The sequence below is a fragment of the Sus scrofa genome, chromosome 9 (genome assembly GCF_054392235.1).
Source record: "Sus scrofa isolate SSC_HxYL_T2T_F1_AM1 chromosome 9, Sscrofa_HxYL_maternal_Yorkshire_Landrace_v2.0, whole genome shotgun sequence".
Lineage (NCBI taxonomy): Eukaryota > Metazoa > Chordata > Mammalia > Artiodactyla > Suidae > Sus > Sus scrofa.
Window position 1 is genome coordinate 16,143,479 of NC_139391.1, and position 21,019 is coordinate 16,164,497.

The 21,019-nt window shown below is 37.1% G+C and overlaps 1 long non-coding RNA gene across 1 annotated transcript in view; it reads left to right on the forward strand.

The window, feature by feature from the left end:
• Positions 1-14,484, forward strand: part of LOC110262274 (uncharacterized) — a 29,811-nt gene extending 15,327 nt beyond the window's left edge. The window contains exons 2-3 of the long non-coding RNA XR_002347102.2: positions 5,573-5,798; positions 11,467-14,484. This is a non-coding gene — a long non-coding RNA (uncharacterized LOC110262274). The remainder of the gene's footprint in view (positions 1-5,572; positions 5,799-11,466) is intronic.
• Positions 14,485-21,019: the final 6,535 nt, after the last annotated feature.

Sequence of the window (21,019 nt, forward strand, 5' to 3'; positions counted from 1 at the left end):
TCCTGTGAGACTCCTCTGTGAGATCAGTTCTCTTAGGAAAAAACAAACAAAAATCCAAACCAAAAACAAACAAACAAACAAACAAAAAAGAACCAAGGCACTGATAAGTTGGCTTGACATAAATTCCTTGGGACATTTTAAAGTTTTATTCTGATGGTAAGAACATAAAAGTTGGATTAGAAAAACCTGAGTTCCAGAACTACAGTCTTCACTCTGACCTCACCACCACCGCTGTGAAACAACTATTCTGTACACATCATTTTATAGTTTAGTGTTTTCTCATACAAACTCATCTTACTCTGACTTAGCCAAATTGGAAATCCAGATAAATAGCTATTGTACCATATCCCATGGACTAGGAATGCTAAGGGAAAATATGATCCTACTTGTGATGTTCACCTACTACAGCGTTTGGTAAGAGAACAAAAAGGGAACTAATATTGGCCGTGTGTTTTCTGTGCTCCAGGCAAAGTCCTAGGTACTTCACACACAGTTGAAATGTCAGAAAGCCTATTTTCAGTGAAGTTCTTTCGTCAGGGTTAGTGAGGTTTAGTAATCTGTCCATGGGTCAGGGGCACAGCTAGAATTAGAGCATAGGGCTGCTGGCTTTTAAGGCCAACGTGCTCTTTGCTGTACCCAGGTGCTTCACTTCCTTCTGGAAAGTTAGATTACTTTGTCCTCCTTTAAAGTCGTATTCTTATCATTCGCAGGTAGTTCCCTGGTTTTATTGGACAATTTTGGACATAATTCTGACTCTTGGAACATTAGTTCCCTGCCATTTAGGATATCAAAAAAAATTAAGTCATATATTAGCTGTCCCAAAGTTAATGTAACTTTAAAATTTTTCTAAGTTTTAATCAGGAAATGATTTTAGCCCCTGAGAAAATTGTATTCAATAATAACAGTTGAAATGGTAATATAATATGTAATTTCACCATCTTAGATATGAAAGACATTAATGGAACTTTTTGATCGATCCAAGCCTTTTCTCAAAATTTGGGTGCTGTGAAAACATCCCTTAAATCAATTGAGCCATTTATTTCCTGGTGTTCTCATCTTTCTCTTACACTTGATGATTCTGCCTCTCTTGAATAACTGCAGATTGCAAATCATTTTAATGTTTATTTCTCCAATTGACTTTCCTCTCGGATGTGAATAATTCATCTACACTTCTTTCCCTGAGTCTCAAGTGCCAGATCCTTTTGTATGAAATGCTAATGTAATCTTGATGATTTTTGTAAGGAAAAGGAAAGTAAAGCAAATTCATCTTTTGAAAAAAGATATGGCCTTCATTGAATTTTATATGAACAAAGAGGAAAGAAATTAGTTAAAAAATAATAGATTTGTGTTTATTAAATGCTACATATTAAACTTCTATGGCATAAAATTTGGGATTTATGTTGTATTATGGGCTAAAATGTAAACAGAAATTACTTTTATATTACAGACAAAATGGTACCTTTCCAGTGATTATACCATGAAATAAAATAGCTTGAGTTAGAAGACATTCAGAGACTTAAGGATGATAATGAAATTTGTCTTGGCTCTATAAAACTTAAGATGACAGGATCCTCTTCCCAAGGCCTAATGTATTCTTTCTTTATACCTGATAAAGTAGTGGCATTTAGAGGTTATAGTGTAACTGGACATCAGAAAGACCATTGCAGGAACCTGATTTGACCACCCTAAAGAAGAGAAAAAGAAATACATGGGATAGAATCTAGAATAAATCTGACTAGAAAATAATTGGATAATTAAAACAAGTTTTTATTGGCTAATCATGCTCCTCTACAATGAGATTTCTAGCCATTTAGCACAGAACTTTGCCCATGGACCACTTTCCTTCATCTAAAAGTTGTAACTATGGCCTGATGACACCAAAGAAACACATGCCAGATTGGTTAGTTGTTATGAAACTGGGACGAAGCAAGCATGTGTAGGATAGGTATACTAAGAAGAAGTGTGCTTTGTTATTTTTTTCTACTTTGGTTTATTATAAGATATTGAATATAGTTCCCTATGCTATACAGTAGTATCCTATTGTTTATCCATTCTGTGTAAAATAGTTTGCATCTGCTATTTGCAAACTCCCAATATATCAATCCCCTAACCCCCTCTTGACAAGCAGATGTCTCTTTTCTATGTCTGTGAATCTACTTCTGTTTTATAAAGTTCATTTGTGTCATATTTTAGATTTCACATACAAGGGATGTCATATTATATTTGTATTTTTCTTTCTGACTTCACTTAGTGCAGTAATCTGTAGGTCCATCTGTGTTGCTGCAGATGGCATTATTTCGTTCTTTTGTTATAGCTGTGTAATATACTACTGTGTGTGCATGTGTGTGTGTACTATATCTTCTTTATCCATTATCTATTGATTAATGTTTAGGTTGTTTCCATGTCTTAGCTATTTTGTACATAGTGCTCCTGTGAACATAGAGGCGCATGTATCTTTTCTAATTAATAGATTTGTAAAGATGTATGATCAGGATTAGGATTGCTAGATAATATGGCATCTATATTTTTAATTTTGGAGGGAACCTCTATACTGTTTTCCATAGTGGCTGTACCAGTTTACATTCCCATGAACAGTGTAGGAAGGTTCCTTTTTCTCCACGAACCTCACCAGCAGTAATTGTTGATTTTTGTTGTTGTTGCTGTTGTCTGTTTAGGGCCATACCTGTGGCATATGGAAATTCCAAGGCTAGGGCTAAAGCAGAGCTGTATCTGCTGGCCTATACCACAGCCACAGCAACACAAGATCCGGGCCATGTCTGCAGCCTACACCACAGCTCACAGCAATGCCAGGTCCTTAACCCATTGAGTGAGGCCAGGGATCAAACCTGTCTCACTCATGGATTTTACTGCTGAACCACAATGGGAACTCCCTGTTACCGACTTTTTAATAACAGCCATTCTGAGTGGTGTGAGGTGGTTCTTCCTTATAGTTTTGATTTGCATTTTCTCTAATAATTAGCTATGTTAAGCATCTTTTCATGTGATTATTGGACATCTGTCTGTCTTCTTTGAAGAAATGTCTGTTTAGGTCTGCCGATTTTTTGATTGAATTATTTATTATTTTGTTATGAGCTATTTATATATTTTAGAAATTAATCCCTTATCATTCGCAAATATTCTTGTCCATTTTGTAGATTGTCTTTTTGTTTTGCTTATGATATCCTTGCTCTATAAAAGCTTATAAATTTGATAAAGTCCCATTTCTTTATTTTTGCTTTTTATTTCTATTGCCTTTGGAGACCTAAGAAAGCTTTGGTACAATTTATGTCAGAGAATATTTTGTCTATGTTCTCTTCTAGGAGTTTTATGAAGCTACGTCTTATATTTAAGTCTTTAAGCCATTTTGAGTTTACTTTTTGTGTATGTGATGGTGTGTTTCTAACTTCATTGATTTACAAGTGGCTGTTCAACTTTCCCAACACCACTTTCTGAAGAGACTGTCTTTTCTCCATTGTTTATTCCTGCCTCCTTTGTTGAAGATTAATTGCCCATAGGTGTGTGCATTTATTTCTGGGCTCTGTATTCTGTTCCATTGAGCCATGAATTAGTTTTTGTGCCCATACCACTCCATTTCATTACTGTAGTTTTGTAATACTATCTGAAGTCCAGGAGGGTAATATCTCTAGCTTTGTTCTTTTTCTTCAGTATTGCTCTGGCAATTCAGGTTCTTATATAGTGCCATATAGATTTTAGGATTACTTGGTTTTTTGTTTGTTTTTGTTTTCTGGTAGTTTTATGTTGAGTCTTTAGGGTTTTACATAATAGTATCATCCCATCTACACATAATGGCAGTTTTACCTCTTCTCTTCCAATTTGGATATCTTTGGGTTTTTTTTGGTTTTTGCTTTTTTTTTTTTTTTTTTTTCTTGTCTGATTGCTGAGGCTAAGGACTTTCCAGTACTATGTTGAATAGAAGTGGTGAGGGTGGGCATCCTTTTCTTGCTCCAGATTTTAGCAGGAAGGCTTTCAACTTTTCACTGTTGAGTATTATGTTTGCTGTGGGTTTGTCATTAATAGCATTTATTATATTGACATACATTCTGTCTGTACTCACTTTAGTAAAAGTTTTTATCCTGAATGGATGTTGAATTTTTATCAAAATAGATGCTTTCTCTACATCTGTTGAGATAACTGTGCTTTTTGCTCTGTATAATATCTCTTCTAATCTTCACAAGAGCCCTACAAAATTATGTCATTACTAAATTTATTTTAGCTAAGGAAATTGACGTTAGATAAAGACATATTCCCCTAAGCAACACCTAATCCAAAAAGTGCTAAAATTCAAATAATGAGCCTACATTCCTCACAGGATACTATGTTCATGGCTGACCTCAGTACTCCCTAAGCTTTTGATATTATGGTATGATTTTTTAAAAAAGGAGAAGAAGAGGAAGAAAGAAAGAAAAATAAATAAGACTACAGTTTGAATCTAGAAATTTTCAACTATTAAAAATGAAATATCTTTCAGGTATGTCTAAAATTACTCTTTATATCTAAAATGATCTTTTCTGTAAACTATCTTTTTTTTGGGGTCTTTTTGTGTTTTTAGGGCCACAACCGCGGCATGTGGAGATTCCCAGGCTAGGGGTCTAATCGGAGCTACAGCTGCTGGCCTATCCCACAGCGACAGTAACGTGGGATCCAAGCCATGTTTGCACCCTGCACCACAGCTCATGGTGACACTGGATCCTTAACCCACTGAGTGAGGCCAGGAATCAAACCTGCAACCTCATGGTTCTAGTTGGATTCGTTTCCGCTGCACCATGATGGGAATTCCTCTGTAAGCTATCTTTGAAATCCCTACTCATCTACCTATACTTAGCTCAAAAGTCACCTCCTCTATGAAGCTCTCTCTAACAGCCCGGATGGCATAGATGACCAATTCTTTCCATATTGTTTTTCATAATGACTTGAGTCTTCATAGTACGTTTTTATACCTTTCTTGATTTAATTATGATAATAATTTTAAAATATATGATTATAAACTTCTTGTAATATTCTAATAAACAGTGAGCCCCTTGAAGGAAATTATCAAGTCTGATTTTTCTTTTAATTTCCACAAAATTTGAAACATGATAAACATTCAACAAGCACTTGAATGAAAACTCTTAAAGAACTAAAATGATCAACTTACTTGTATATGCAATATTTATCGGGGAGTTCCCATCGTGGCGCGGTGGTTAACGAATCCGACTAGGAACCATGAGGTTGCGTGTTCAATCCCTGGCCTTGCTCAGTGGGTTGATGATCCGGCATTGCTGTGAGCTGCAGTGTAGGTTGCAGATGCGGCTCGGATCCCACGTTGCTGTGGCTCTGGCGTAGGCCGGTGGCTACAGCTCCGATTCGACCCCTAGCCTGGGAACCTCCATATGCCACGGGAGCAGCCCAAAAAATGGCAAAAAGACAAAAAAAAAAAAATTATCTACATAGATTGGTTATGTGTGCCTAAAGTTAGTAGGAGGAAGTATCTGCAGAGAAGCAGATTTTAGATAATTATAATATGAATATTAATATTATTGTACATAAGTGTAAATTCTTTTCAATGCCTCAGTGATATCCTCCATCTATTGTTACTTAACTCTGGTTTGGATGCTCACCACTCAAAAGCCAGTAATCAAGAGGAAAGTGTCAGTAGAAAGAAAAGATGCTTTAATCAGAAGAGTCAACAACCTAAGGAGAAGCTGGACTCATATGCTGAGACCAACTCCAAGGATTCTTCTCAGTCACAACAGTTTTTAAAGGGGAAAAATGGAGAAGAATCTCAGTGAATCATCGAGGTAAGAGGTTGGATTCTGCATCATTCTCCATAGAGCACAGACTGACTGACTCTTTCTTCAGATGTTGTCTTGCTAAGGTGGCTGTTGAGAGTAGAGAGCTAGTCATTCTTTTACTACTTAATTCTGCATTCTTACTCCTTTTAATATTGGAGAAGAATCAACAGGTTAGGCAAGGCATGGTGTGCATTCCGGAGAGCAAAAGTCAGAAGTTTGGTAAATTGCCTAATGATTTCATTCCAATAAATAGGTTCTTTCAAGGGTAAAGGGGAATAGAAGTGGCAAACAGGGAAGGGACAAAGAGCTGCTTTCACTGTAACCTACTTCCAAGTCGTATTAGTTTGTCACCAGGCTTATTGCCCCGATGACACTGACAAAAATACCACCTCTGCCTAAAATACTTGCAAGACCCAGGTCAGAGTCTACCTTCTCAAAGCAGCTTTTCTCAACACTCCTCCAGCTCCCCCCTGCCCCTTTATTTTTCTTTTCTGGGTTTAGATGTCAGTTTTTATAGGAGTATTCTGACAGTTACAGTTTCCAATCATCTGGAGATCAGGTAGTTGTGAGAAGCTGAGTTCTATTTAACGCCTCCTCCTGGGAGAAGTGAGAGAGTCCCAGGTTCCAGCTATTATTTTTCCCAAAGACCCAGAGATTGAGGTACTCAGTATCAATTTTGAAGTCATCTTATTGTTGCGCCACAATACCTAAGCGATTATGGCGCATATAAGTCAACATATAAATTTGACTCTGAAGGAATGAGTATTGGGTACATTCTTTGCAAGAGGGAATATACATTGGTAAGATATTGTCAAAAATGCATTTTACAACTGCAACTCAATAATCTTATAAAAGTAAAATTGCATTATTGCCTTCCTAATTTATTGCTAACTTCCTAATTGTTCCCTGCTTCCTAAATATTAATGCCCAACACTTTAACATGTTTCTGCCTTACTTCCAAACTTCAAGTTCTTATTCTTTCTTTCACATTTTCTGGACTTTAGTTTATATTCCAAAGGAAATGCTACCTATTCCATGAATAAGTTGTTATTCATGGCTCAAGCTGTTCCTTTTATCTTGACTTTCCTTATCATCTCTTCAGTTTGAAAACTCCATCTTCAACTCAGGTCAAATCTCAAAATCTTGATAAAGTCTTTACTCCTTCCTCTGAGGCTCACAGTGCCTCACAGAAACTTCCTTAAAGTGTCACTACAGTGATTGGCTTTTTTTTTTTTTTTTTTTTTTTTTTTTGTCTTTTGTCTTTTGTCTTTTTTTTAGGGCTGCACCTGCGGCATTTAGAGGTTCCTAGGCTAGGGGTCTAATCGGAGCTGTTGTTGCCTGCCTATACCAGAGCCACAACAATGCCAGATCCAAGCCGTGTCTGCAGCCTACACCACGCTGCATGGCAACACTGGATCCTTAACCCACTGAGCAAGTCCAGGGATTGATTCATTTCTGCTGCACCACGATGGAAACTCCATGATTGGCTTTTGTTCCCTTACTCTTAGCTCTGGCGGATGAGACACTTCTCTTAGATTTCAAAAAACTTCCTAGTTCCTATCACAGTGTTCAATTTAGTAACTTTGTTGTTGTTGAGTGGTTGTTAATAACAACAGCAACAAAAAATCTAACGTAATGTAAAAGGAACAGAACAAGAGAATTGTTTCTTTATGTCCAACTATAAAACATAATTTTTTAAAATATCTTCAGTATTGAAATGTTATAAAACAAATGTAGCAAATTCATGCCAAGAGGTTTCATGAACATTTTATTCTGGATATGAAGCAGAGGCTGTCCAACTCAGAAAATCTTGGTGTGCATCTCATAAAAGGCTTACTTCAAAAACTTAATACACATACTAGAGTGCCTTTGCTCAGTCATTTGTATTACAGCCTGCTGATAATTACATAGAAATGCCGAGCCCTAAAGATAGAGGTAATTGGTATGGGAAGTCAAGGCAGATTAAAATGAGATTCTTAGGGAAATAGGTTTTTTGCTTTCATTGCTACCAACTGGGCTAAGAGCAACTGTCCTCAGTCTCATGGAATGGCTCTTGAAAGGTGACAGGCAGACTCTGCTCTTTTCATGTCTCTGAGCCGTATTCTCAGCTTGCAAAGTGTTTTTAGGTAAATATCCAAATGCAGAGTTTTCTAACTAAACAGAAAGCCCTAACAAGAGCTTTAGATGAAGATTCATGTTTCTCTTTCTTAGGTTTAAAGCAGTGTTAGAATTGCCACGTAAATCACTTAAAAGCTAGACATTACAACTAAGACACAGTTACAAAGGATGAAAAACCTGGGTGAGTGTGAGAAAAGAGAAAATGCAGAAAGAGATGGAAGGAGCTAGGGACAAAAATAGATAAAATTAGTATCATTCATTTAACAGATTTATGTAATTGATTTCAGAAAACTGGAGAGTTTGGGATTATAAGAAAAGCAGTAGCTTAAATCATGGCTCTGTCCCTTAGTAGCTCTGTGACTTTAAGTGAATGACTTAGCTACCTTAACCTCCAATTAGCCATGTATAAAATTAGGTGATAATATTATTGAAAATAATACCACTTTGGGGATAATTTTGAAGATTAAATAATACATACACAGTGCTTAGCAAATATACACTTCAATAAATAACAAATTTTTAAAATTAATATTTTAACAAAAATCTGATCCTGTTATTCACTTGCTAAAACTCCCTTCTCTGGTTTCCTATTGTGCTCAAAAACAAATTAAAAAAAAAAAAAAAAAAAAACCCAGACTCATACTTTGTCCTCAGGTTTCCTTGTGCTCCATCTCTCATGATCTCTCTAGCCTCCCTCCGCATCTCTCTTTTCTTAGACCACAGAGTTTCACTCTAACCCACTCTCAGTCCTTCAAACAGACAATTGTAGAACCTCATAGTTTTTTCTGACAGGAACATTTCCTCTTTCGGTATATTTCATACATAACTAACCTCTCTTAGTCCTCAGGTCTTTTGTTAAATGTTACCTCCACAGAGAACTCTGTCTGGTCTCCCTAGGCAGAAAGGGTGGAAAGTGATATCTACCCTTTTAAATACACAAGCACTCATAATTCTCTATGATTATACATGATTCTTTCCATTAGTGTACTTTAAAAATTTTAATTATATTTGTTCATTTACTTTTATACTATTTGCCTCCTTGGTTACATTTTAATCACCTTGAAAATAAAGACAGGCGTGCTTCCTTAAGTGCCCAACAAATGTTTGTTACATGAGGCAAGGGAGAAGAAGAAAGGAGTAGTAATATCTTTCTAAGGGCTCAATGGAGGAGCAGGACATTTTTAGGTAGCAAATTAGTCATAAGAGTACTATATAACTAACTGAGAAAGACGCTGTCTTGTATGAATTTTGAGCAATTATAGCAAGAGCACTCAAAATAATTTTCTCTTACGAACGACAAAGCAGTACAAAATAGAGAAAGAACTCTGTGGCACTCAAAAAAAGACAATACAATGACGAATAATGGACAGCAACCAGCACTGAGGCAGGGAGAATATCCTTCCATAAACTTTGATAAGACTTTCACAAATTTTATAGTAAAGACTGGAATGAAATTTGTAGCAAAACTCCACTCCATGGTATGTGCAGGTTTTGACAGTTTGAAGAGGACTGCTAACTTGGATGAATGGGTAATTATTTTTGGCAATATCTCAGTTGACACTTATGCTATATTGGTGGGAATACAAAGATTACAGTCATTGCAAAAACTGTTAGTTACTGATAGCAACAAAATGTACATGCCATTAAACTTAACAATTCCACCTCTGGGGCTCTGTTCTTAAATAATAATATAAAATACAAAGTAAGCTTTATGCATAAGGACATTAATGTTATTTACATCAGTGAAACGGAATAATCATCCTAAATACATTCACAGAATAACTGTTATATAGTACATAATATTGTTTCCAGAGAGTTTGTAATGTTACAGGGAAATGCATGTTACATTTTTTGTGAAAACAGATGCAATAAATATTAAAATAATTTCTATCTACCATTTAGAATTTTAACGAATGTTTGAGCCTATATTAGTATATCAGATAGAGTTTAACCGCATAAGCCAATTGTATTCAGCATATTTAGTCCTATACTTAAAGCCTGAAGTCTTGAGGAGAGGTAGCAGGAAGGGAAGCTCAGGAGCAGCCTGTAACGCCACAGGCATGAGCCGAAGCTTGTTATTCACAGATAAGCAGGCAGCAAAGAAGATCCAGGACAGGGAAAGAGAGAGTGATGGCAGGTCTAGCTCTTCGGGGTACATCAGCCTGCAGAGAGCCTATGCAAACTTATAAAGGGTTCCCACCTGATTAGATCAGATCCGCCCCCAAATGTCTCCCTTTTGATTAACTCAAAGTGTATTGATTAAGGGCATTAATCAAATCAGCATATCACTTCACAGCAGTATCTGAATTAGTGTTTGATTGAATAACAGGAAAAGGTATGTGTGTTTGCTACAAAACAGCTGTTGCCTCCCTTCCTCCATCTAGCTCTCTAAAAAGAATATCTGTGTAGCCAACTTTAAGTGGAAACATGCTAGGGAAGGAATTTGGGGGACTGTGGTTCAGAACAGTGAAGTAGGCACATCACAAAGCCATCACATTCCTTTTATAAACAGAAAAAGAAACTGATTAAAATCTTAATACCTGTATTAGTAATAGAAATAAAAGGGAATGTAGTATTTATTGAAAGCTACTATGTGCCAGTTATTGACATACACATCATTTATCTAATCCTATGAGAAATTTTTAATTACTTTGTCTCATTCATAAATTAGAATGAAAGTTATACAAAGACTCCATTTGTCTCATAAAGTGCTATATTTCCAGTGCCTGGAAGAGGTTCTGGAACCAAAGAATTACTTTCTAAATAAATAAATAAGCAAACCAACTAACAAAGAAATTTGTGTTTACAACAAGAATATAACATAGTTATCCCCATTTTACAAGTAACGGTATAAAAATTCGAATACCCTTTCCTAAATATGAAATAGATAAATGGTAGAAACAGCCTGTAAATTCCCAAAGCTTTAGGTTCCAAAGTCTGAGGTGTTTGTATAGTACTACTCTACCCATTAAATGTTCCTTTTTGTTTGTTTGTTTTTGTCTTTTTGCTATTTCTTGGGCCGCTCCCGCGGCATATGGAGGTTCCCAGGCTAGGGGTCGAATCGGAGCTGTAGCCACCGGCCTACGCCAGAGCCACAGCAACGCGGGATCTGAGCCGCATCCGCAGCCTACACCGCAGCTCACAGCAACGCCGGATCGTTAACCCACTGAGCAAGGACAGGGACCAAACCTGCAACCTCATGGTTCCTAGTCGGATTCGTTAACCAGTGCACCACAACGGGAACTCCCACTAAATGTTCTTAATCTTTCATAAAGGCTCTTTATGAACCATAAGATGGCATCCAAATTAAGGAGTCAGCATCACTCACTTTATTGTCTAAGATTAAAAAAAAGGAGAGGAGGAAAGGGAGAAAAGCATGATTGGATACACTCGCATCCATGGAAAATGAGCTGCAAAAGCAGAGGTCCTGGGCTGTGGTGGGTGAGGTCACTGGAAGAGCATTTGGTCTGGAATGAGCCCCTGTGGAGGGAGCCAGGCTAGAAGACAGACAAGATCAATATGAAAATCAAATGCATTATCTTTGTTTACATCCCAGGTACTGAAGTGTGAGCGTCTTTGGCAAGTGAGGGAACCAGGCTATAAGTGATGAATGTCCCACTTAAATGACACTTTGCGAAGCCTTCATCATGTACTGGCAGAAGAGTCACAAGAGAATAAATGACTTTCTTTTTAAGTTTCAAGAGCAGGACAGAGGAGACAGACAGTGTGAATGTCACAGTCCCTATTCAATTGATTTCTCAGCAGCTCATGCTAAAAAGTAGTCTCCCGAGGGCGGAGAAGGCTCACACACAGACCCAGTGAAGCTTGAGTTGTCTGTAATGACATCCAAAGCTTTTTATTTCTTTTATTTATTTTCAAAGAAAAAAAATGGCACCCATTATAGAGAAATGTAACAAAATGACAAAAAGAAAAGAAAAAGAGTCATTATTTATTTTACCACTCCCACAGTGTGAAATACATAATGATTTTTCCCCAAGTTTTCCATTTTAACTTTAAATAGAAATAAGTTTCAGACCTAAATATACACAGTGGCAAATACACTTGCAAATCATTTAGTTTAGCTTCACATTGATAAAAGCAGATATATTAAATGGCAGATTTATAAACTACAAAATACAGTGAGAAATTATTTGAAATTTGCAAGTATTGCTTACTTTCTCATCCTGTGCCTCCTGTAAAAATGTATTTTCCTTATGCATGCAAGGATTCATTACTGACTATAAAGTTTAGGGAAATGGCTGGGTGATAATAGTAACATTTTAACTAAACTATAAAAAAGGTTCAGTGATTTCAGACAACCTGAAATGAAGGTGGTCACCATAGATCTAGGAGAATCTTGAATCCAAATACAAAAAATCAAAGCAAAACACAAGTTATTAAAATAAACCTGAACAGGAACACATCTAGTCTATAAATGAGCAATGCCTACCTGTGAGAATTAATCATCGGTTTACAAAGAGAATGAGTCCTTTGGTAGGAAGTGGGTGGAGTAACCACAATAGCTAGGGAAAGCCAGTTGCTAAAATTAGAATTTCTTGATTATATTCTTTGGTTTGTTCTTTCGTCTCTTCAAATATTTTCATATTTATTGAGCATCTATTCTAAGCCGCTCCTGTTCTAGAAGTTAGAGATTCGTTGGTTAGAAGATTTAAGTTTTCTGGTTTCAGGTAGTTGATAGACTTGAGAAGTCATGTACAAAAGCATTCTCAATTCCACTCAAATAACTGGTATAAAATAATTCATAAGACAGTGCGGTGGACGCATTGGAGAGACACCTCAACCCCTCCCAAGATTTTATATCAGTTTTTCAGTGGAGCTGATACCTAAGGTGAGGCTTGAACGGAAGAGCAGTGATGTTCAGAGTGAAGAGGGCAGAGGTGGGGATGGCAAGCAGAGAACAAAAACCACAAAGAGACAGGAGCAGAAGGCTTAGTGTGGGGAAGTAAACATGGTTTACTGTGATTAGAGCATACTGATGAAGAGAAAATTGGTTTTAGGTGAGCCGAAGTGATAAGGAGGGACTAGATCAGGAAGAAATTTGTAATTCAAGATAAGGCATTTCATTTTGATCCCAAGAGCAGTGGGAAAGTCTTTGAATTCTTTTAATCAGAGGAATTAGGTCTCTCAATTCCAGAAGGATGTAGCGGTTTCACAGTATCAGGCTATCAGCTCAGACGTTATCAGGACATGGGAGGGGTGCGATGGGGAAGCTTTGCTAAATAAACCCATTCCTCTGCCTAACCCCGGGGCCTTCCTCTGAGCACCTGCATAAATGAACTCTGATTCTCCATTTGACGAAGCTCACCGAAATGATAGCCAGGAAGCCTCCGGAATACGTCCCCATTTAGATTACACAAATACAGATCCATTACCAGCCTGGCAAAAGAAAATTACAGTCATATATCAGGGTCCTAGGGATTTCGGTGAAACTGGTTATAATACCTTTCCCAACTGGCTTTGGATTTCTGCTATAACACCCTCCAGTTTCTTAACTGAACTTACAGACCAGGCAACACCATCAGGACATTTGTCTAAATTTGTATTGTGTTAGGAGGGTATTCAGTAACATGTGAAGCCACGTTCTCCTGACAGCATCTCTGTTTTGTGATTCTTGTACTGAGGTGCATGTACACTAAGTAGTCTATTTCCAATGAACCCTTGAGCTGCACTTTTAAATTAAATGGTCCTTAATTCTAAATATATTCTTATCCCTTACAGCAGCTAACCAGATCTATCCCTTTCTGTGTCTGTTGCCGCCTAAACCCTCCTTCCTCTTTACATTCAGTCCAGGCCTCTATTAGAGATCATTCCTTCCACACTGCACTAAAATCATCACCTCTCTTGGCACCAGCTACCCTCACTGGACCATGGGCTACTGGAGGCAAAAGACCATCTCTTGTTCAGAGTAGTGGCTCAATAAGTGGGAATTTCTTGTCTCATCAAAGATCAGGAAGTGCGGGAAGTCAGCTGTCCAAGTAAGGTGAGACCCGTCACGGTGGCTGGCCCCGTACCTCATTTAGCCCCAACATCTCTGGTGCCCCAAGTTTCTTATTTTCTGTCCATTCCTCTCTGCTTGCCTCTTCTGATCCCCCTTACCACTACCGTCACCACCCTCAACATCCAGCAGGTCTCTTTCTGTCCTCCACCCACCCACCTTTCCCTTTTTGTTTTGGCTTCATGTTTAAGAAATCAACTAAGCCTTAACAGCCTCCAGGCATTCGTTCCTGATTCTATCATCTGACAGCTGCAGATGATATGCACATCAGGAAATTTATAATGAGAGAAAAATAAAGACAATATCTGACGAAGAAGGTGTTCTTCATTTTTGTATAAAAATTACAAACTCAATGCTAACAGACAAACAACCTGTGAAATGGGACGGGGTAAATAACTAAAAGAAGGTATGGCTTCTGGGTTGCTGGGGATTTTCTGCTTCTTTATTTGGGTGCTTGTTATATGGAGAATTTCCCTTTATGAAACGTCATTGAGCTGTTCATATGTAATTTGTGCATTTGGTATTTGTTTAACTTTGACAGAATAGTATAACATGAAAGGGGATTGAAAATATTTTCAAACAGAAAGTTGCCTTTTGAGTTCCTGGCCATTTGTAAAACTCTTTTTGAATGGAAAAGGCAGATAATCAATCAATAATAAGCACTCAATAAATAAATCCTCTCCAAAGTTCCAAAGATGTACCCATGAAAATCACACATCTGTTTTCAAGACTTGCATTCACACTACTCTCTTTCCAAGGAATCGGTACAGAAAGATGCAAAAGCCATTTATTTCTTTTTGCTTCTACTTAATTTACAAACACACACTATCTCAAATGTGTTTTTTAAGGTGATTCTTGTATTGACTGGTTTTATATAGTTGCTGGGCCTAATCTTCAACATAAGCAAACAATTATGAGCACTGATTAATGGGCTAAAGATTTTTCTTTTTGAAGCCTCAATTCTCTTTGATTCTAAGAGCATTATTTCTTATTCTTTTAAAATGAGAATATGGAGGCCAGCAATATTAAGTAGATTGCCAGAGGAGTGTGAGACCTCTTTTGGGTTCAGGAATGGACCTACGAGATTCTTCTCTGTTTTTGGCCTCACCTGTTGCATGATGAAGTTCCCAGGCCAGGGATTGAACCCGCATCATAGCAGTGACAGCTCTGGATTCTTAACCTGCTGAGCCACCAGGGAACTCCGTATGAGATTCTCTTGACAACAATCCAGCCGCAATCAAATCTGCACTCTATAAAAATGACTATGGAGACTCTTTGTGACTTAATCTCAGTATTTTTTTCTACCTTCTTATATCTAACACTAAGCACTATTAGGGTATCTGTATATCTATTGACTGACCTGTAGGGAATTGGTGAAAAGGTATGTCCAGTTGACTTCCAGGTACAAGGTTTATGCCAGCAGAAAACAGTGTATGAGAAGGAGCATAGACTTAGAAGAAAAGTATAATTAAAGCAACATTATTTAAGGAATTCTCATCATGAGTCAGGTAATTTAAATATGTTATTGTATTCTCACAATATGTTGAATATTTCTACCTGGCACTCTGGTAATTAACCTTAGCAATTACCTCACCAATTCATGGAATTAAGCTATTCACACCAAGTCAAACCATTTCAAAAAGACTCTTCTACCACATCACCTGTCATGTGAAATCTGCCCCAGTAACAAGCTTTCTTCACTCCATTCTTCTTCCATATACCTTCTATATCAAGGGACCCTGTCACTAGCTTAAGGTTGAACAAGACTTGATAACCGAAGGGAAAATCTGGGCCCTATGCTGTACAGCAGAAATTGAGACAACACTGCAAGTCAACTACAATAAAAAAAAAAAAATCTGACAAAAAATCTGGCTTACAAAAAATGTTCTTTCTTCCTTTTCTTGAACAATGCTCCTTCTCTTCTTCCTAAGCCAAAGCCATCTCTATCCTTCCTCCTCAAATCTGGGTCACAGATTGTGTTGCTTTGATTTACTTTCTTCATTTTGCTTTATTACTCCCGTGTTTTAATTAGTTAGGGATGCAAAAGATTTATCTTTCAGGGAAACAGGAAATCTAATTTATAAACAGCTATTTCTCACACCTGCTTAGTCCAACTCTCTGTTAACAGTGACTCTGATAGGTCTTTCTTGTGATGGCCAGAGTTTGTACTTTTAGACTTATTCTCTGTATTCATCCCTTTTAATTGCATATACAGAGAATATATAGCTACACTTTTAAGTAAAACTATACTAAACAGTGATAACAATAATAATGAACACGACAGAAAACTACAAGCTAAATTATACATTCCCCATTTTACATGAGAATTACATGGTATTTGAATATGGAAAGGTTAAGGAAATTGAATTAAGTCAAATAATTACAAGTGACAGACTCAGAATCCTAAATTAGGTCTCTATAGAGAATCCCAGCCCTGGGTTTTCAGCCCTGCCAGTTCGCTGACAGAGGTTTTGTCGTTGAATGTGGACTTTGTCTTCCTTTTAGTCCCACTAAGTTTTAATTTCCTGATTTTTAAAATGAAGCTCTTATTTTATATATGTATATATGCATTGTATGTAAAATAATATCCGAATATAATTTACTACTGTTATTCTCTTGTTTATGTTAGCATTCCACTATATGGGCTTAATTATTGTTTTTGCCAGGTCTTCTTCTTTTTTTTTTTTTTTTTTTTGTAATCTGTATCAGAGTTTCTGGTCTCAAAGTCTGAACTGTTAGAGAAATTCCCACTGACAAACATTTAAGAGATATGAAATAGATCTTTAACTGGAATTATAGTCCCTGGGGATTTTACTTTTTTTTTTTTTAACTCCTGGGTTTTTCCTCAGTTCTGTAATGTTAAAAGTTGAATGGATGGTTGATTAGTTAATGTATTTTTCTTCCAAAAACTTCTTTAAAAATTACAGCCTAAAAAAATCAATACCTTGTGTCATTGTCAGTTATGTATAATATCAAGCAGTAGGTAGCCAGAGTAATTGAAGAAATTATGCAAAGCTTTCTTTGTCTGTTGGTAAGCCATGTTGAGTGTCTTGAAATTGAAAGAGGCTGAATCTGAGACTGTAAGCAGTGGGCCATTATAAATAAAAGGAAATTTGCTTTCTCTATGTTGTGTTTAGTATTCTGTCACACTCTTGTTTGGCAGAATAACTTATTTTAATGTCCTACTAAAGTCAAAAAACACACAGAAGTACAAGAAATACATACGAGGAATCCATTTTAGGGTGAATTTAAAAATGGATTTAAACATCTTATAGATTTTGGAGTTCCCATCGTAGTACAGTCGTTAACAGATCCAACTAGAAACCATGAGTTGCGAGCTCAATCCTTGGCCTCACTCAGCAGGTTAAAGATCCGGCGTTGCCGTGAGCTGTGATGTAGGTCACAGACACGGCTCTATCCTGTGTTGCTGTGGCGAAGGTCGGTGGCAACAGCTCTGATTAGACCCCTAGCCTGGGAACCTCCATATGCCGTGGGTGCGGCCCTAGAAAGGACAAAAAGACAAGAAAAAAAAATTACACATTTTAATATTACTTTCTAATTCAGTTTTTATAAGTTTCTTGAATACTATGTTCTGAAATTATATATATATACACACACACATAAACACACAAAACACATATATGTATATAACTCACCTATAGGTGTGTGTGTATCTGCCTCTGCCTCTGCCCCTGGTACTAATAATCCCAGTTCCTGACAGAGTCCCTAAAATCCTTCTAATTTCCTGAATGGTAGGAGTGTCTGACACAAAGATCCTGCATCTCTTGGAACTTCCTGGATGCTAGGAGCATCGTCTAAGAGGTGATGACTCTCAGTGAACTCCTGGATGGAAGCTGGTCATTAGAAAGACCAGTCCATCATTAGAACCTTGTAACGTTCGGCCTGACTGTCCCCTCCATTCTTTAGAGAGGGGAGGACAGTGGAAAATGGAGCTGGTGATTGATTTAAATATAATGTGTGTCGTATTTCTGTTGTTAAAAATTGTTATTTTAAATGAAAATAATCGTGATGATGGTAGTAACTGTCGTGTCATACTCATCATTGTTTAAATGAAGTCAGAATAGAAGCTGTTTTCAAGTTGTCAAGATGACGATGACAACTACTACTATCCTTATCACTAGTATTTTGATTTAAAAATATCCATTTTTAAACAACAGACATGTGACAAACATCATATTAAAGCCCAGAGGCATAATATGAAGAGATGTAACATTTATCATCCAAGAGCCCAGAGTAAAGTTGTGCATCTGTGACATTGTGACATTTACTCGTGTCATTTAACCATCACAGAATACCTTTAAGGTAAGTATTGTTTTCCTTATATCTCAATTTTAAAAAATAGGAAAACAAGCCTGAAAAAAAAAAAAAATCAGTGCACTTATCCATGTTCACACAAGGAGAAGGGGCAAGATCTGGAATTTAAATTACCTTTCTTAATATTAAAAAAAAAACCATTTTGTCACACTTTAAGCATTATCAGAAGTTTTAAGCAGTGTGGCATTCTTAATGGAACTAGAGCTTGAAGTAAAATAACACAATTGGGAAGTAAATATTTAAATGGACATTCCAGACAGCAGAAACAATTTGTACAGAAAGATAGGAAATTAGATTGCTGGATCAAATGGTAATTCCATTTTTAGTATTCTGAGGAATCTCCATACTGTTTTCCACAGCAGTTGCACCAATTTGCATTCCTACCAACAGTGTAATAGCGTTCCCTTTTCTCCATACCCTCGCCAGCATTGTTTGCAGACTTTTTGATGATGGCCATTCTAGCTGCTATAAGGTGGTACTTCGTAGTGGTTTTGATTTGCCTTTCTCTAATAATTAGTGATGTTGAACATCTTTTCATGTGATTTTTGGCCATTTGTATGTCTTCTTTGGAGAATTGTCTGTTTAGATCTTCTGCTCATTTTTTGATGGGATTTTTTTTTTGTATTGAGTTGTAGAAGGTGTTTATAAATTTTGGAGATTAATCCCTTGTCAGTTGCTTCATTTGCAAAGATTTTCTCCTATTCTGTGGATTGTCTTTTCGTTTTGTTTAGGGTTTCCTTTGCTGTGCAGAAACTTTTAATTTTATTGGGTTCCATTTGTTTATTTTTGTTTTTATTGTCATTACTTAATTTATTTATTTATTTATTTGTTTTGCTATTTCTTGGGCTGCTCCAGCGGCATATGGAGGTTCCCAGGCTAAGGGTCGAATTGGAGCTGTAGCCACCGGCCTACGCCAGAGCCACAGCAACGCAGGATCCGAGCCGCGTCTGCAACCTACACCACAGCTCATGGCAACACCGGATCGTTAACCCACTGAGCAAGGGCAGGGACTGAACCCGCAACCTCATGGTTCCTAGTCGGATTCGTTAACCACTGCGCCATGACGGGAACTCCTATTGTCATTACTTTAGAAGGAGGATCTGAGAACTTACTGCTGTGGTTTATGTTGGAGAGTGTTTGGCCTATGTTCTCCTCTAAGAGTTTTATAGTATCTTATTTTATATTTATATCTTTAATCCATTTTGAGTTTATTTTTGTATATGGTATTAGGGAGTGTTCTAATTTCATTGTTTTCCATGTGGCTGCACCATTTATTGAAGGGACTGTCCTTTCTCCATTGTATATTCTTGCCTCTTTTGTCATAGAGTAGTTGACTGTAGGTACATGGGTTTAATTCCGGGCTTTCTATCCTATTCCCCTGACCTATATTTCTGTCTTTGTGCCAGTACCATACAGTTTTGATGACTGTAGCTTTGTAGTAGTGTCTGAAGTCCAGGAGCCTGATTCCTCCATCTCCATTTTTCTTTCTCAGGATGGCTTTGGCTATTCTGGATCTTTTGTGCTTCCAAAGTTTAAGGTATTTTGTTATAGATTCTGAAAAAAGGGTACAGTGAACTTCGTTGCAGAACAGACTCTGAAAAACTTACGGTTTCCAAATGAGACAGATTGGGAGAGGATGCGCTAGGGGTTTGGGATGAAAATGATATAAAATTGGGTTGTGATGATTGTTGTACAACTATAAATGTAATAAAATTCATTGAGTAACAAAACAAAAGAAGGACCCCCCCTCCCAAAAAAATTTAAATTTAGTCCTTCCTTTAAAAATTAATTCCTTTGAAAATTAAATTTAATTCCTATTTAAATTCCTTCCAATAAAGAGAAGTTGGTCCCTGTGGCATATGATTAAAAAAAAAGAACTTAAACAAATAAAAAACAATAAAATAGTGAATTTCAGAAGGATATAGCATCCCCTGACATCAGGAACTGCTTTGACACCTACAACAGGCCTCAGTGTTGTCAGAAGCTGGACTGATGCTCACCACGCAGCCGTGTTGTTCTGTTGGACATGTCACCTCAGAGAACATCAACAGCAGACAAGGATATCTGACCAAAACATAGTGGGAAACAACAAGATTATACATTATTCTGTCTAAGCCCAGACTATACAAGGCAGCACTGTGCCCTCTGCAAAATCACCACCAAACCCTCAATCCTATATATGTTTGAAACCTTCATCCTAAGATGCCCAATGGTCCCCACTGGAGTGTGTTCCTCCTCGCTGCATCCAGTTGTAAATCCAACTTGTTTGCCCACGTATGTGCTCCTAGTGGTCTTTGGCTGAAGAACCTTGAGGGATGTTACCCTTTTGTTTGTCAATTTTTTTACATGTCTTTAAGTTTGCACAAGGGCAAGTGTTTATATTGTTGTCCATGTGTAGTTGTCACAGAGAAGATTTATGGATTCTTATGAGTTTTCATCTTCGTGTGATACTTAGAGAAGTCTTCATTCCACATGTGTAAAAGCTTCATGTATATTTTCACCTAGGAGAGAGGGGTCCAAGGATGAACGGAAACAGAACTTATTGAATTTGGGGGGAAAGTACATCAGGAGCAGTCAGCAAAGAATTCTAAGCTGGTGGATTCTAAGGTTACATCTTCTGCTTTATAATTTTACAAGTACATATAGGTCCTACAAGGTGTTTAATATATGTTGGAACACTTTCTCTTGGGCTTAAAAAAAAAGCTATGATGTTATGATGTGACCAGATATATTGTCCCAGAAGATTTAAATGCTCATG